Source organism: Oxyura jamaicensis, chromosome 2 (genome assembly GCF_011077185.1).
Source record: "Oxyura jamaicensis isolate SHBP4307 breed ruddy duck chromosome 2, BPBGC_Ojam_1.0, whole genome shotgun sequence".
In the NCBI taxonomy this organism is placed as follows: Eukaryota; Metazoa; Chordata; class Aves; order Anseriformes; family Anatidae; genus Oxyura; species Oxyura jamaicensis.
The window spans coordinates 97,834,991-97,850,068 of record NC_048894.1 but is presented as its reverse complement, the minus strand read 5'-3'; the positions used below and the strand labels follow the sequence as shown (position 1 = coordinate 97,850,068).

General features: G+C 43.3%; 2 long non-coding RNA genes across 2 annotated transcripts; one reads left to right on the top strand and one right to left on the bottom strand.

The window, feature by feature from the left end:
* Nucleotides 1-5,972: 5,972 nt before the first annotated feature.
* Nucleotides 5,973-14,818, top strand: LOC118162349. Its single transcript, XR_004748406.1, has 2 exons — nucleotides 5,973-6,110; nucleotides 14,477-14,818. It is a non-coding gene; the product is annotated as an uncharacterized LOC118162349 (long non-coding RNA).
* On the bottom strand, nucleotides 7,634-10,553 carry LOC118162348. The gene is made up of 2 exons (XR_004748405.1): nucleotides 10,408-10,553; nucleotides 7,634-9,003 (listed from the first exon to the last, which is right to left on the bottom strand). It is a non-coding gene; the product is annotated as an uncharacterized LOC118162348 (long non-coding RNA).
* Nucleotides 14,819-15,078: the final 260 nt, after the last annotated feature.

Sequence of the window (15,078 nt, the reverse complement as noted above, 5' to 3'; positions counted from 1 at the left end):
GCACCCCTCTTCTCAGTGCAGCACACTGACTAGGTTAAACAATTACACCGCACTAATTGGCCTGTGTCGGTCCTGATGAGAAAGTAAACAAATGCTGCAGAGAAAAGCAGAGACAAATTGTATCTAATTAAATTGGTGAAAAAAGTGACAATATTTTTGCCCAGGAAAAAAAAAAAAAAATTAAAAAGGCAACTCGTAGCTTTACAAATATCTCACACTTGCAGCCACGTACCCCACTTGCCAAACTTTGGACCTGTGTACTTTGGACCTGGCTGTGTCAAGCAGGAGAAAGTGGAGGTGCCCAGAAGTGTTCATTTGAGCTAAAACTACCATGAGTCTTCCCTGCCATGATTTAGCTGTTCTCCTGGCCCTGCTTGCATGCGTGCCTGTGTGCATTTTGATGTGAGTCTTTGCATCTCGTACTGGGGAACAAGGCTCTCTGCCTGCAAGGAGAGCCCAATGCAATTCCTCTGTGTATCAGAGCAATTCCCTGTACATTACCCTGGCACAGAAGTCTGGGGAGACAGAGATGTATAGGTGGGAAGGTCTCAGGGATGGATACAAGCCGTCTCTTCATTGATCAAAAGAGAAAAAGCCAAGAAAAATACCACATGGTCTAAGTCAATGTTGCCTTTCTACAGAAACCTTCTCTCTCGCTGTCCTCCATGTCAGTGTGTCCTGAGGAAAGCTGAAGGCATGAAAAGTTCCCAGTCCCATATACCCATAGAGTCAGGGAAGAAGCCAAGAAGAAGTGCAAGAGACAAGAGCTATGCCTCCATGCAATCCTATTAAAAACAAGACTGGATTTTTTATTTTATTTTATTTTTTTTTTTCCATAATTTTGCTTTGGTGAGGTGGTGAATATGAGAACACCCCCAAGTTCCCCTGGATTCATCCAGGGAACGGATCAAGTTAAGCTTAATTATTTGTGACCTTTATTTTCAGGGTCTGAAGACACAGCACATGAAAACCAGAAACCCAGGGCCACTAGAATCTCTTTCCTCCAAATCTCACTGAAATCAATGAAAAGACACAGAGCGTGTTCACTGGCTGCATGATCGGGCCTGCCACAGAAGCAGCTGCAAGAGTGGTAGCAAAGTATGTTGTGTGTATTTGAGAATTTCCATTCTAATCCTCTGTTTTGAGTTGCTCAGAGATTTCTGAATGCTTTACTTATCAGGATAAAATGTTCCAGGCCTGGTCTCTGGCAAAATGTAAATTTTTAATAGTTTAAGATAAGAGAGGTTCAGTTATTCTTGAGTGGGAGAAGAGTCCAAGAACCAAGGAAACAGATTTTTTTTTGTGTATGATTTTTTTTTTTCTAATAAGTCATCTGTTAAAGTTGCTGAGGGACCAGTTTTGAAGTCTAGTATGAAGTATGGCCCTCATGAGAGGGCCATTGGAGAGCAGACAACACATTACAGCTATTGATCAATGTGTTACAGGGAAATTTCACTTTGGTCCAAAAGGGTTATGAGTCCTTGGAAATCATCCAGTGGGCTTAAGCAGTTCCTTTAGGAAAGTTGATCCCTCCCCACTCTTCTTCCCCTGTCTCCAGTTTCTTCTAGTAATCTTGGGAGGAGGGGATCCTTATTTTCCACGTTTGCAACTAATTTAGCTGTACTGAGATCCCAACAGAAGTTAGCAAAATTAGCTAGATGACTGCCTCCTTTAGCTTAATTTTCCTAGTGTCTAGTTGAAATGTCCATGTGATTCTTACCGTAAGTTCCATATGAACATTACACCATTCATGCAAATCCATTTATCTAAGTCCACTGGTGAACCTTAGCACACAGTATTACGGAGTTATATCTTGAGTTTTCCCCTGTGGTCTTTCAGGTTGATGCATGCTGAGCAGCCCACATTGTGCAACGTATGCAAGTTTTGTGTGTTGAAACTGCTGTAAATTCAAGGTGTGGTGTAACCGATTAATACCCAAACAGCGTGTAAAGTGAGAAGCACCATGCCCTGCGATGGCTATAAATTGCCCTGTACGCTAAAGGCTGTTATGCTGTTACATGCCCTTTACATGTTGATGTTGCTCTAGCCTGCGTGGAAACTGCAGGAACTGGAGGAAGCACTGCATCTTTGCCATGCAGAAGGTGCTGGGACACAGTATATTGTTTAGGAAGAACATCTGGCAACGGCAAAGATGATCTGGGTACCCATGTTACGGACAGAAGCAGGCTAAAGAAGACAACCACCTGCCCCGGCTCTGGAGTTCCCCTGGGCTGCTCCCGGAGCTCCTCTGCCTTTGTGAATCACCAATAGGTCAATCAAAGTGTAAATATGTGCACGGCTCCAAGTGTGTGGTTGTGTGGGTTTCACAATAGTTCAGACAACCTGGGTGGTAATTCATGCTCTTCATACTTAAGTTCATACTGAACTGTCTCCACTCGAAATCCTAGAAACTTTGCACCAAATTTGGCTGTGGTCTTCCCAGTCAAGATCAACTAAAGATGTTCCATAATAGCAATATATATGTCATAATAGACAACACAGAAAAAAAAATGTAGTGGAGAATAACATGCCCATTTTAGAGATGGGTCGCTGAGTCATAGCGAGACAATAGCCCAGGTTCCCAGGAGAGAGCAGGTAACTCCAAGGAGCCAGTACTCGCCCACATTGGACAGAAAGTCAATAACAAGGTTTAACTTTGATCTCCTGACTTGCGACCGTCTTATGAAGCAAGAATAAAACCAAGCCTTTCCCCAGGGCCTCTTGACGGAGGTGTGCCACTGAAGAAGCCCTTGTGCCGTTCCCAGGCTGCTGCCGGACGGCGACCACTGGTGCCATGGGACAGGGCAAGAGCTTCGTCCAGAATTTACTTTGTGGGCACATTTGGGGTGGCTTCCACGTGAATAACTGACTGACTTGTTGCTAGGGAACAGTTGGGAGGAATGTTTTTTGATCTCCCATATGCTTACTACTAATAAATAAACAAATAACAATAATTACGACAAACCCCAAGCCTGTTGTATCTCCAGGATTAATTAATGATGAAATACAGCTGAAACCCTGTAAAAGCAGGCAACAAGGTGGGTTTGATTTCACATTTCCCTGCTGCGTATGGAAATGATTGTTGAAATTAACATTTTTTTTTCCCTCCTTAAAATTTACCTTAGCTGGATCAGGTTGGTGGGAGGAGTGGGGGAGTATTCCCTTCACAGACAGAGGATGAGCAGGCAGACAGTAAATCTCCCTGTGCCGGTTTTACTTGTATCCAGTTTTCCTGCCTAGTACAGTTAAGTTTTTTAGATACTTTACTTGCATTTCTAATTCAGTTATTCTTCTGAAATTTATTCAAAGGATTTATGCTTATGAAATTATAATATAATGCTGCCTATATGCCAATGAGCTGCAGGCAAAGAAAATAATTTTCTTCAATTTACAGTTATGAGGCTGGAAGAAAATGATGCCTTCTTATCACCTCTTTTTCTTTGTATGCCTCGGTATTTTTTTAAGTCTTCAGAAGGCAGGAGCTGATGATGAATTCTTAAGCAGATCACACTGATAATTGTATTTCAGAACTGTCAACTCTGTGAAGACTGTCCACGGAGGTGTCTCAGTTCACTTGAGCTATTTGTGTCACTGCTTCTCCAGGAACTCAGCCCTCAATAAAACCCAAATCACTGGGGATATTGTTAAGTCTTCTGAAAGGATTATTAGATCGAAGGAAAATTTATGGATGACACTTTGTAACAATTAATCAGGAACTGTTGATGAAGTTAAGTTGGTTCTTTATTCTTGAGCAGAAAAAAAAAAATATGCAGCCCCTGTACAAATTGTCAAATGGCCTATTTTGTCACTCTGTTTGATTAATGGACTATTTGGAGTCCCCAAAAAGTCCTAGTACAAATAAAAAAGAATCATAAATATTGAATAAGCTCACAGCATGGTTAACCTTGACTATATTTTGGAACATTCTTGGGGAAAACTTTGCTATACAGAAAATAAATTGCTAAGGGGATTAAAAAAAAAAATCACAACAAATTGGAGATTTTGGAGAATGTCACCTACCCAACCTTGTCGTCCTGATTAGCCTGCCATGATAAATTTGCTTTAGTTAGCTTTGCAATCAGGTCAGAAACTGCTGGCACACCACTGCGTTTTGTTAGTGGGGCTACACCTGGTCCACAAAAGGGGCACAGGATGGCACAGAAAATACTCCTGCTTTTGGTGCTTTGTATGTCACGCAAGGCTGGGACTGCTAACAGCCTATTATCCTTTTGTACTGTAATTTATGGAAATGGAGCCCAAGGAGTGCTAAGAGCATGGGAGTCATGGTGCCATAAGGTTGCTTCTGAAAGGTTGGTCAAAAGATGTCCAGCGATCTGTGTATATGCAAATGATAAGACCCAAGCTTCAGCTGCAGCGAACACACACATTCATACGTATTCAGGACACGCAGTTTCCATCTTTTCCTCCTGCTCCTCTGTCTCTCTATTTGCAACTCGGGTGCCCTCCTCCCCCAGCCCGCCCCCCCCCCCCCATTGCTTGATGCAGCTGTTTAGTCCTGACAGGTCTGACCAGTCATTTTTGCTAACCTCTGATAGCATCTAGGTCATAGTGATCCCAAACCATTCTGCTTTTGTTCTCAGTGAACAAGAAATACAATGCTATTAGTTTAGGCTTGGGTTCTGCCAAGCACTTAAAACCCATGTGCTTTCCTCAAGGAATGCAAGCAATGCCCTGCTCTCCTTCCCCACTGCTTGGCACTTCAGTGCCTGCCTGCAGTTAGCCCTGTCTCAGGCATTTTTTGACTGAATCAGACCCTTTCTCAGGAGACTTTACAGCCAGTTTACATTTCCTTTAGTTGGCCCCTTCACTAACCCACCTAAGCTGACACATGCAATAAGGTACTTTCAAACAGAGATTATTCATGCTCAGGAGCGCGATAGATTTTGAAATCTGTGCAACTATTCCCATTAGGGATGTAAGGGAGCTGCAAAACAATAACTGCTCATTATATTGTGTTGATTCTTTGCAAGTAGTAGGGATTAGAATAGGGAGTGCTTTTCATCTCATCACGTTTCATTGCGATACTCTGCCATCCATTTTTATCCCCATAGTCACCAAGATCACAGGTAGTCCTCTACCTCCCACTCAGGAAGAGCAGTAAACAGAAAGAGCTGGGCTAGAGGCTGCAGAAGGCAGCAGTACAGTACCACGAGTGCTAGCTCTGCTTGCTCCCCGCTGCCGGCCTTGCTGCCTGGGTCAGCAATGACCAAAGGGAAATGCTTTCCCTAGAAAGGTCAACCTCAGAAAAATGGGGCCAGGGAAGGTGAAGAGGTGGTTTGGACTATTTTCATGCTTTTACTTCAAATCACTCACGTAGCATGTGGGGAAGAGCAGGGATGAGTAAAGTTTTTGAGGACTCCAAGCATTTCTTCAGGGTGTAGGACTGAACGTTTTTATGAAGGGCTTTCACAATCACACAGTGCTATGGCACGTGGTTAAAAACAACAATAGCAAGAACAAAAAAGTGTAAGGCACCAGCCTGAACGACGCTGGGGTGAGGTGGGAGTTTCAGGAGGAAGCTGGCAGAGCTGCTTCTGGTGAGGGTGAGGGTGCAGGAGAGGCAGCAGCAGCAGCACTGCCCTGTGCTGCTAGGCCTATGCCAAAGCCCCAGCACAGCCACCTGCCTGCTGTTTCCCTAACACATTGCAAAACCCAGGTGTCCCCTGGCAGTGATTAAGGCTGAGAGTTTTTACGTCAGCTGGGTGTTAACTCTGGATAAATTTCAGCCCTGCTAGTGGCACCTGGCCTGGAGAAGCTCCTCCTGCAGGCCCACCTGGGAGAGCTGTAGCAGCCCTCTGTCCTGAGCCAGTGAGGGTGTTACAACATGCTGACAGTCTGGCTTTGGGGTGGGATGCTTCTAGGGCCTCCTGCTGATGCTGGTGTGTGTTGCATGGGATTTACAAACATTGGCTAGGTCAGGGAGACTCGGCAAACCTGAATGGACTGTTTAGCCCAGTGGTCATGTGGGAGAGAGGAAACCTGTGCTCTATTTCCAGAGGTGGCTGAGTATGTTGTATCAATTGCTGTAGCACGGCTGGGACCCAGAACCCTCTCTGGAAGGAGAAGAATGTCTTCTGCATCAAGTGCAGGTACCAAGAATGATTGGATCAACATTTGGATGCTCTTGGAGATGTCTAGATGCTTTAGGTGCTTCCAGGATTATGAAAGCCAGTTAGAAGTAGCGTGCCTGAATCCTGGTTCCTATTACAGTCAGTATAAATAACTTATATAAAGCAGAGCAGCTTTGAAAAAAGGATATCCCTATCCCAAAATAGCATTCATACTTTTATGGCACTTCTAAGAAATGTGGACTTAAATCACCTTGGAGGAGCTGTATTTACTTCTCTACTGTCATCTCAGGTAGGTGCTCAGATTGCCTCTTTTTCAGGGCTGGATCATTCCTATCCTGTGAATGCCAGCCATCCTGCGTTCCACGTGGTGCATGGGAGGGATATCTCATATGCTAATGCTAGCGCAGATTAAAGGTGAACCAGGAATATAAGAACTCTGCAGCATCTGATGTTAGGTGTGTGTCCTGTTGTCTGGAGAGCCTTGATGCTGTTGGAACAAAGGCAGATGCTTGGGGACCTAATAGTACTCTTCTGGTGAGTAGAAATTTGGAGGTGTGAGTTGGTGGTTGTTCATTAACTGTCCAAGCACATTTGTAAGGGGCCTTTCAGCATCTGAAATCATAGGAAGGCTTCTCCTCACAGAGCTTTTCAGGTGTATCCAGAATCTTTGCTTCCTAAAAGAAAGTGCTCCTAGCATCTTTTGCAAAGCTGGCAAACAGAGAAGACCAATCCTGGTCTATATTCTCATCTTCTAACTTTCCTAAACATAAAATAGGCACTACAGTAGAATGAATTCCCATTCACAAAACATTAAGTAAGGCTGTTTCTTTGATCACGGTTTTCTTCTGAAAGAGGGCTCATATTTAGGAAACGAGTGAAGATTCAGCCACCAAAGGGTGTGGATTTCATTGGTATTGTTTGCCAGCAAAAGAACAACATTGCAGATGAAAAAGCATATACTAAATGATACTAATTGCATTATAAAGAGCACCAGGCATCCTATAAAAACCTGTTGCTTAACTGTGCCTGTAACAACTTTATCAACAAATGATCTTCATACAAAGGAGCCAAAGCAATTAGGTGGGGGTTGGCAGATCGCTGCACTCCCTTGACATACCCTGTAGTAAAATAGACCACTAACTTGAAAAAAAAAATCCTACATATGTCAAAATGCTAGACTGGTGGTTCAAATGTTTTACCAGGGTCTTGTCCGTGTTAATTTGCCACATTTCATAAAGCATGTTACACAACATTCATTTTTGTACCTTCTCTCCTTTCACTGCCCCTGCCCTCTCTGGCTATGTGTGCTTTGGAGTAAACCACCTGCAGAAGTGCTTGCATCAGCTAGAACTAAATTAGCAAATTGGTCTCAGCTGAAAACAGCCAGGTTTATTCTCCAGGTGAAGGCTTATTTATTTTTTTAAACTGTCTTTGACTAACAGGTAACTAAAAACCTAGCTATGATAATGAAAGGATAGGCAGACTAATGCTGCCTGCATTAGTGTGTGCATGTCTTTTTTTTTTTTAATTAATTTTTTTGAATTTAACTCTTACAAAATCATCTACCTATTGATTTTTGAAGACCCTGAAAGAAGAGTAAATGGCAGGTATGTGTTATTACCCTTTTAAGAGGGGCTGACATTTTAAACACAGGGCAGGCATTTATGTATTAGGCAGTCTCCCAGCTTTGGGTAGTGGGAGACTGGGAGTATTGAGATGTGACTACAGATTTGCTTATACTTACCTGCTTTCCTAGATGCCTACTATTCTGTACAGCATACTGTTGTTTTTTATGCTTTCATAGAGTGGAGCTGTATTATTCACGAGGTGTGAAGTATAGTGTTGATTGTGTTTTAATTCATCTGTAATCAGAGGGAGGAAAAGGATTGGACTCTTGGTCTTCACAGATGGGAAGGCATAGTCTTTGCTCTTAATGTTAGCACTAGTAATAAAACTTAGGTTTTCTGAATTTTAATGGATGAATGATTTGAAATATGCTCCCAACTAAGCTAACAAGCTGTCCACAATGGGTAAATGATGCTTTGAGTAGCTCACTCTAGACACCTCTATAATATAAAACCAATGTAGGAAAGTTTCTTGTGGGTTAGGGCTGCCAGTGTTTACACAGACAAAGCTGGAGTATTTGTGGGGGCTATGCAAAGTATCCACATATTGTATATGTGCCTTTACTGTATTTTTGCTTACCTATGTGTTTGTCGGCTCTAGTGCTTTTTGTTAGAATAATCTTAACTTTGTGTTAATATTCCCCTCATGTGAGATTCATTGCTTCATCTTACCCGAGTGGAAATAGTGTGGTGAAATCTTGTTAGACCTTTAGCATCTATGTTTAGACTTGGAAAATTACTGCAGTTTTTATGGCCATGCATCTACACCTGCTTATTTTTTTCTTTGTCAATGAATGGCACCGAGTTGCTTAAGGAAGTCAGTAGCTGAATTTTGTTTGGAATTACATGTGAAAGAGGACCCTCCTTCTTGTCATTTTATTTATCATTAACAGCCATTATAATTTCTTCCCAGCGGCAATTACACTGATATCACTACATCTAAATCAGAAATGACACTAGTGGTTGTATTATGTTGACTGGGCATCACCTAATTTTTAAGTGACGTCCTTGCCCCATCATTGTGATTATATCACTTTCTAATAAGTAATATAAGGAAAGATCTACATAATGGGAAGATATACATATTAATGTATTCCATGACAAACATGTTAACTTTACATATTAATCTTGGTAAATAGAAGTCGTGTCTACGTTTTTCTTCTTCAGTACACTGTTCCCTTGACAGCTTGCTTTCCCTCTGGTTTTATTCTTTCCAATCCTGGTGTATGTTCCGCTGCCTCTGGTCACCCTGTTAGTCACAGAAGGAGAAGGCAGGTCACATCCCTCTGGTAAAAAAATAAAAAATAAATAAAAGGGGGGGTGGGGGGGGAAGCAGCGTTGTTGCTCTCCTCATTGCATTCAGGTCTGTGTGGCAATTGCATTCAGGCTTGGATATGGGCAATAAACATATGTGTGTGGTAATGAGATTGTTGGTGAAAAGTCATCTTGAAAAGACAAGGAGCAATTAAGCTTGCTTACTTATACAAGTTAGAATGACAAGATGCCATTGCTGGTCCCACTCATCCATATAATAGGGTTCTCCTTCTTTGCTTAGCTGTACTGGGAGAAGTGTTTCCTGTCAAACCTCTGCCATGGCTCCACCATAAAGCTATCTGCCTTCTTCCCTTTTATACGCAGATCATTCTCACACTTTGTGTTGCTGTCCTGATTTCAACAGAGTGTTGTTATCAAGCACCTGAATTAGAATAACTTAAGAATTCTATGCAAAATATTCATTTAGCCAAGTATTTGTTTGTATCAGTGTATTCTCTTGTCCATTTTTTTAATTGAATACTAAAGGATGTCAGTGGAGAGATATGCAGACTGCTTGCAAACACTTAATAATGCAACGTGGTGAGTCAACAAATAATGCACTTTCCTTTAGCAATCTTAAAGATTAAGATAGGCTATCTTTGATGTTATTGACAAGGAGAGAAGTGTGGAACAATAAGAACATATGATAGTTAGTGTTAGATAACAATAGCTATCCTTATGCATCTTGAATTGAATGATGAAGCCATCAATTAGAGAAATAGCCCTCTGAGTATATATCATTGACAAGATGAATACCAGCACACTGTATTTGTGGATGGCAGTCTCGGTGATCTGTAATTCAGAAAGCTGGAGATACAATCTAACTAATCCAATGATATTGCAATAAAAAAATGTCATCTTCATCTCTTCATTTTTTAGCTACTAGACTCAGAGAATGAAAGTAGTTGTACCTCATATTAATTACTTAAACAATACTTTCTCATTTAATTTTGAGATGTTGTTATTCTCCACATTCAGCATGTTTAGTAGACACTTCCAGGTTTTAAAAGAGCATGAGGAGCAGTTCTGTCTGTTTGTTATCTGTTCCCTTAATTGATTCTTACATGCTGGCATGGGGATCCATTTAGTCCCTCTCCATACCAAGGAGCAGACCTGGCAACTGCTCCTTATATGGCAGAGCTTCTATTTGCAACCTGAATTTCCCCTTGTTCTCTCTGGAATGTCTTAGCTGTCCCCTCCAGCTTTTTTTTTTTAATATTTTTGCTAAACTTTAATAGCCATTAGTGTTACGTTTATAGCAGAGAAGCAACAGAAAGAAAAGTTAAAGAGCTGGAGTTGCACTGTTGCACTTCTATAAACAAGGAATTTTCAGCCCTGGCAGTTTCCAGTTAATTAGTTTCAGTTATTTTACTTACGTTTTGAAAGTGAGTGAATATTCCATGGCCAGGGCCAACATTTATTCTTGGATCTGTATGTAGGTAAAAAATGTACTTCAACAGAGTTACACAGTAAGAGCGGCTCTATAGGAGATTAAAGAAAAAAATACAAGGAAAAAATGTAATTAAAGCAGTTCTAGGCTAATTATAAAATACAATTTAAAGAATAGGAATAAGCATTTGTGACCATTATCTGCTTTATTATTATTGTTTTTCAGCTGTGTTTTTTAATATGAATGCTTTTGTGCAAAATCGGCTTTATAATCTTTCCACAGGACTCTAAATGTTTTGGTCCTCTCCATTTGCTTGTTTGCAGAGGTCATTACATTAAAAAATGGATCCTACCAGGGATGTCAGTGATTGTTGCGGTGAAGACGAATTTCCAGAGCCTTAGGGGAAAAACGGTCACTGCCTTTCCCAGAAATATTTGCAAGGGCTAATGAAGTTTGGTGGATCTCAGTGGTATTGCAAATGTAGGGCCTGATGGGGGATGGGGGGGTGTGGAAACAGGTCTTTCAAGAAAGTAGCAGGTAAAAGGAATTTCTGTAGCTTTCCCCCTTCTAAATCTAATCAAATGAAACCACCTACAGGCCAATAAGCTTCTTGAGTGCACTTTGCCCTGGAAATAGCATTTTATGATCACCCAAAACATAAATAATGCAATAAAAGAAAATGTTTGAGGTCTCCTTAATGAGCTATTGTTAAGGCACCCTTCGCTCTAATCTCCTTTTGTAGCCTGATGCAAAGAGCAGCATCCAGTGGCTGAGAGTGTATTTTGAGTGCTGCTGGGGAAAGTACAAATGAGAAAACAGCCTTAATTACACTGCTTGCTGCATCTCGAGGTCCGTGTGGTTTGACCGGCTGTGTTAGGACACCCTGTAATTTGGAGGAATTCTCTGCACACTTGCACCATAAATGTACTGCTATCCAAAGGATGGTTAATAATCTAAAGTTGGCTGTTAACATCGCTGGAGCTGGTGTCTATAATTTCAGCGAGTAACCCGAATGACTCTGCAATGAAAGACTGAAATGTCACTCTCCTCCTTTACTTTGTGTGCCTTGAGCAAAGACTGCTCCAGACCGTGTACCTCCGTCATGTCCAAACGTGGAAAGGGCAGCGTGGCTTCGTGGCTCTACAAAGTCCCCCCAGCTGGGACAGAAGTGGGGGGCATGGGAGGGAAGCGAGGTGGTCCCTTCCTCAGCCTTGTCCCCAGTGCCCATCGCTGCCATCTCCACTCCTGTTAAGGTGAGGCTGGCCATGGGGAGCCATCTCTCCCAGGCTATCTAGCTGCCAGTAAATCAGACCTGATGCCTGCGGCTGAAGGCAAAGCAAATGGTTGCCATTACCCAGGTATTTCACACCTGCTGCTGTGACATCTGTGTAAAAGCAGCTATGTATGACATGAGGTGGCCCAGCCTGGCTTTGAGTATTTCATTGCACTGAGTGGGCAGAGGAGCAGTGCTCTCCTCAGGGGCACGACTGGGGAGCTGTGAGTGCAAAGCTTTGCTCCTGCTGCCAGCAGTCCCAAACCCTTGTTTCTGCTGTGCCCCACTGTTACGGCTCAGGTGCAGGACAGGAGTAAAATGCCGTTGGTAAATTTCAGAAAGTTCAGTATTTGCATTTCGTTTGGAAGCCTGTGATATTTTGGCCTATTTTCCTTTGAAGGCCAGGGCAATGCTGATGGAAGATTAGTGCCGGCACTGAAGTATACAAGGTAGCAGGATCTCCTGTGCTTCAGTGCAAAATCATCCCCTGTCAGACATGGCACCAGGGCAGCCACCTGGTAGGGGATGAGACAGTGCTTTTATGCTGCTTCATACCAAGTTGAACAAAAAGACTAATCTGCTCACAGTGCTCTGGGGTTGTGCCTTCTTGCACCCAGTGAGGGAGGCCCTTAGTGTGACTGTGCTTGTGTGGCTTCCTTACAATCCCTCAGGCCTTCATGCAGGCTGCCTGACGTACAAGTGTCAGAGCTGGGGTCTCTCCAACCCTTCTGCTCGCTGTGTGATCGGTGTGCAGGTGCTGGAGAAGCACCTCTCTGTGTTCCCTCCAATGCAGTACGACTAGCTGTCAAGGATGGAGAAACTTGTCCACTGTTCAGATAACTGGGGGTGTCACTTGTACCTAGGCCACATTGTGCTCCCCTCCAGCTGTCATAAAGACCTTATTGAGATGCCTTTTACGATGTTGTTTATATATGATGGGTGTGGTGAAGTACAGAATATATTTCCAGAAAGCAAAGGCAATTTCTTTGTCTTCCCACCTTGCGCTTGCCTGTAATTAGTAGAAAATGTGACATGATGCCAAGAAATTGGAAGAAACAGGCAGCAAGAACACTGACATGAATTCTTCTTGCAGTACCCTTGTGAAGTGCTGCTGTTAGATCTAGGTTGGTCTCTGATCTACACAGGAAAACGGCCTGTTGCCACTTGGATGAGGTGAAGCAAAACTCTTGGCTTTCCTCCAGTCACCTAAACATGCCACTGCTGTTGTCCTTTTTTCACCCAATCTAGACACAACCTTTTTCCTTACAGCATGCTTTATCTACAGCCCCCAATGCACCTGTAGGATTCTGGCTTGTACTGTGTGAACCACTGCTTAGCTCCTGTACCCCAAGATCAGCTGCATAGAAAATGAGGAATACTTGACTCCTTCCTCTTTGCTCCATGACATCTATTTTGTGACTGCTGAACATGTCAGCTTTTTACAAATACAAAAGGAAGAAGTGCAATAGAAGTAGCATCACCACGTTGAACTCTAGCGTTAACAGATGGAACCAAAGATGCTGCAAATGAAATCATCTAGGTGGAAACAGTCCTTGGGTCCTTCCCCCAGCCCCCAGGATAAGCAGATCTTCTAAACTGAAAAGTAATGTCTATTTCTGTGGTAAAATGGAATCTGTATGTATTTGCCATAAATCCACTCAAATTTTGTTGCAGAGCCTTCAGGCAAAACTGTGTGCTTTGTTAGGTTTAGGTTAGTCATAAGACAAGGGTAACTGAGCTCTCCTCTGCAAAGGGAGAGAAAAGCCTGAAATACTTCCAGTAGCCTGTCCCTCTAAAGTTATTTCAACCTTTTTGATGAAGGGAGAGAAAGAAGTTTTTTGAGGAAATTTAATTTGAGAAGTTAAGGGAAGAACTATTAAGTAGCTCAGGATTCTGGAGTTGGGGTTGCCTTCTACCCTAGGATGGGTGTTAATCTGTCTCTCATGCTTGAAATCATTTAGAGAAGAAAGGCACCTGAGAATCAAAGGGCTGCCTTCACAGCAGTTTCTCTTAGCAGGACTGGCTTTGCCATCATCTCACAGCAGACAGCTTTGAACTGCTCAGGTGCTGTTGTTGCCACCATTGCTCTTGTAGCACTGATGCTTGTGAATGTACCCCATCTCCTGTGGCTCTGGGGGTTACCTTGAAGCCCCGGCACATTTTGCTGTGGTCTGAGGTTAAGCAGGAATATCTCAGCTGCTTTCTCTAGCCACATGAACACACATGCAGGGAAAGCAGAGACAGGTTCTCCTCAGAGACAGGTTTTGCACTGATTTCAGCAGTGTTATCCTTGTTCCTCACTTACATTCCTGGGACAGGGAACTGCCTCCAGATCTCTCTCATTTGTAGGGGCTTGTGATAGCAGAATGAGGTTCCCCAGCTCGCTACAAAGCCAAATGATCCAATAACTGATGCTGTATCTAGATTATCAAGAAAACGGGAAAAATAACATTATCCACTTCCTTCTGGTTACTCCTGCCACACCCTAAGTGAGAAGCGAAGGTATGTTGCACTACTTGTACACAGGGGTTATTCTGAAAGTAGGGCAGCCTGAGGAGAGTGCTCATTTGGGCTTCAATGAGGGATTGCACATAGGTGTCAAGGGGCAAATCAGCCAGACATTTGCAGCGTTATCCTTGTTTAACATTATGAAATGGCTTTCAAAACTCTGGATGCAAATAAAACTTTCTGACAGCCTGCCAGAAATGGTCACGCCGACAACGTCATGCCAATGTGAATGAAGTCGGAATATTTTTATTTATTTATTTATTTTTTATTGCAGCAATCAGACTTGCCAAACAACCTATTTCAGTGGAATGTGGGTTCCCGGGCGGCTGGAAGTGCTTGGCCGCCAGCCTCGTGGCTCACCTGGGGCGTGCCGTCACCGTGCCTTGCCACCTCCAGAGACACATGCAGTGCCTCTCCTCCTCCCTCTGTGCACTAGCACCTTGGCCATATCATTCTGAGGACAGAAGGAAGCCTGTACACAGCTCCTTGGAGCAAGCAATGAGATTTGCGTGCCGGCGTACTTCCCCCACCAACGCGCTCTGTGGCAGCTGAAGTGACTCGGTGCGGCCCTCGCTTGGTCCTTTTGACCTCCCTATTGTTAGGGAAGATAAATGCTTCCCCCTTCTCCCACGGAAGGCCCGCAGGGTGTGTTTGCACGGTGGGCGGTCTGGTCCTGCAGTGAACGGAGAGGTTTCCTCACATTTGCAGTGTGCTCAGCCCCGGTGCTGAGGAGAGATGAGTCTCTTTGATGTGCTGTGGGACAAAGTGGCTTAGGTGCAGCGATGCCACGTGCCCTGTGACAGAAGGCTTGCACATAACTTTTTGCTTCCGAATGACATGGGAAAGCACCCTAAGTCAAGGAGAGCGCAGTGCTTC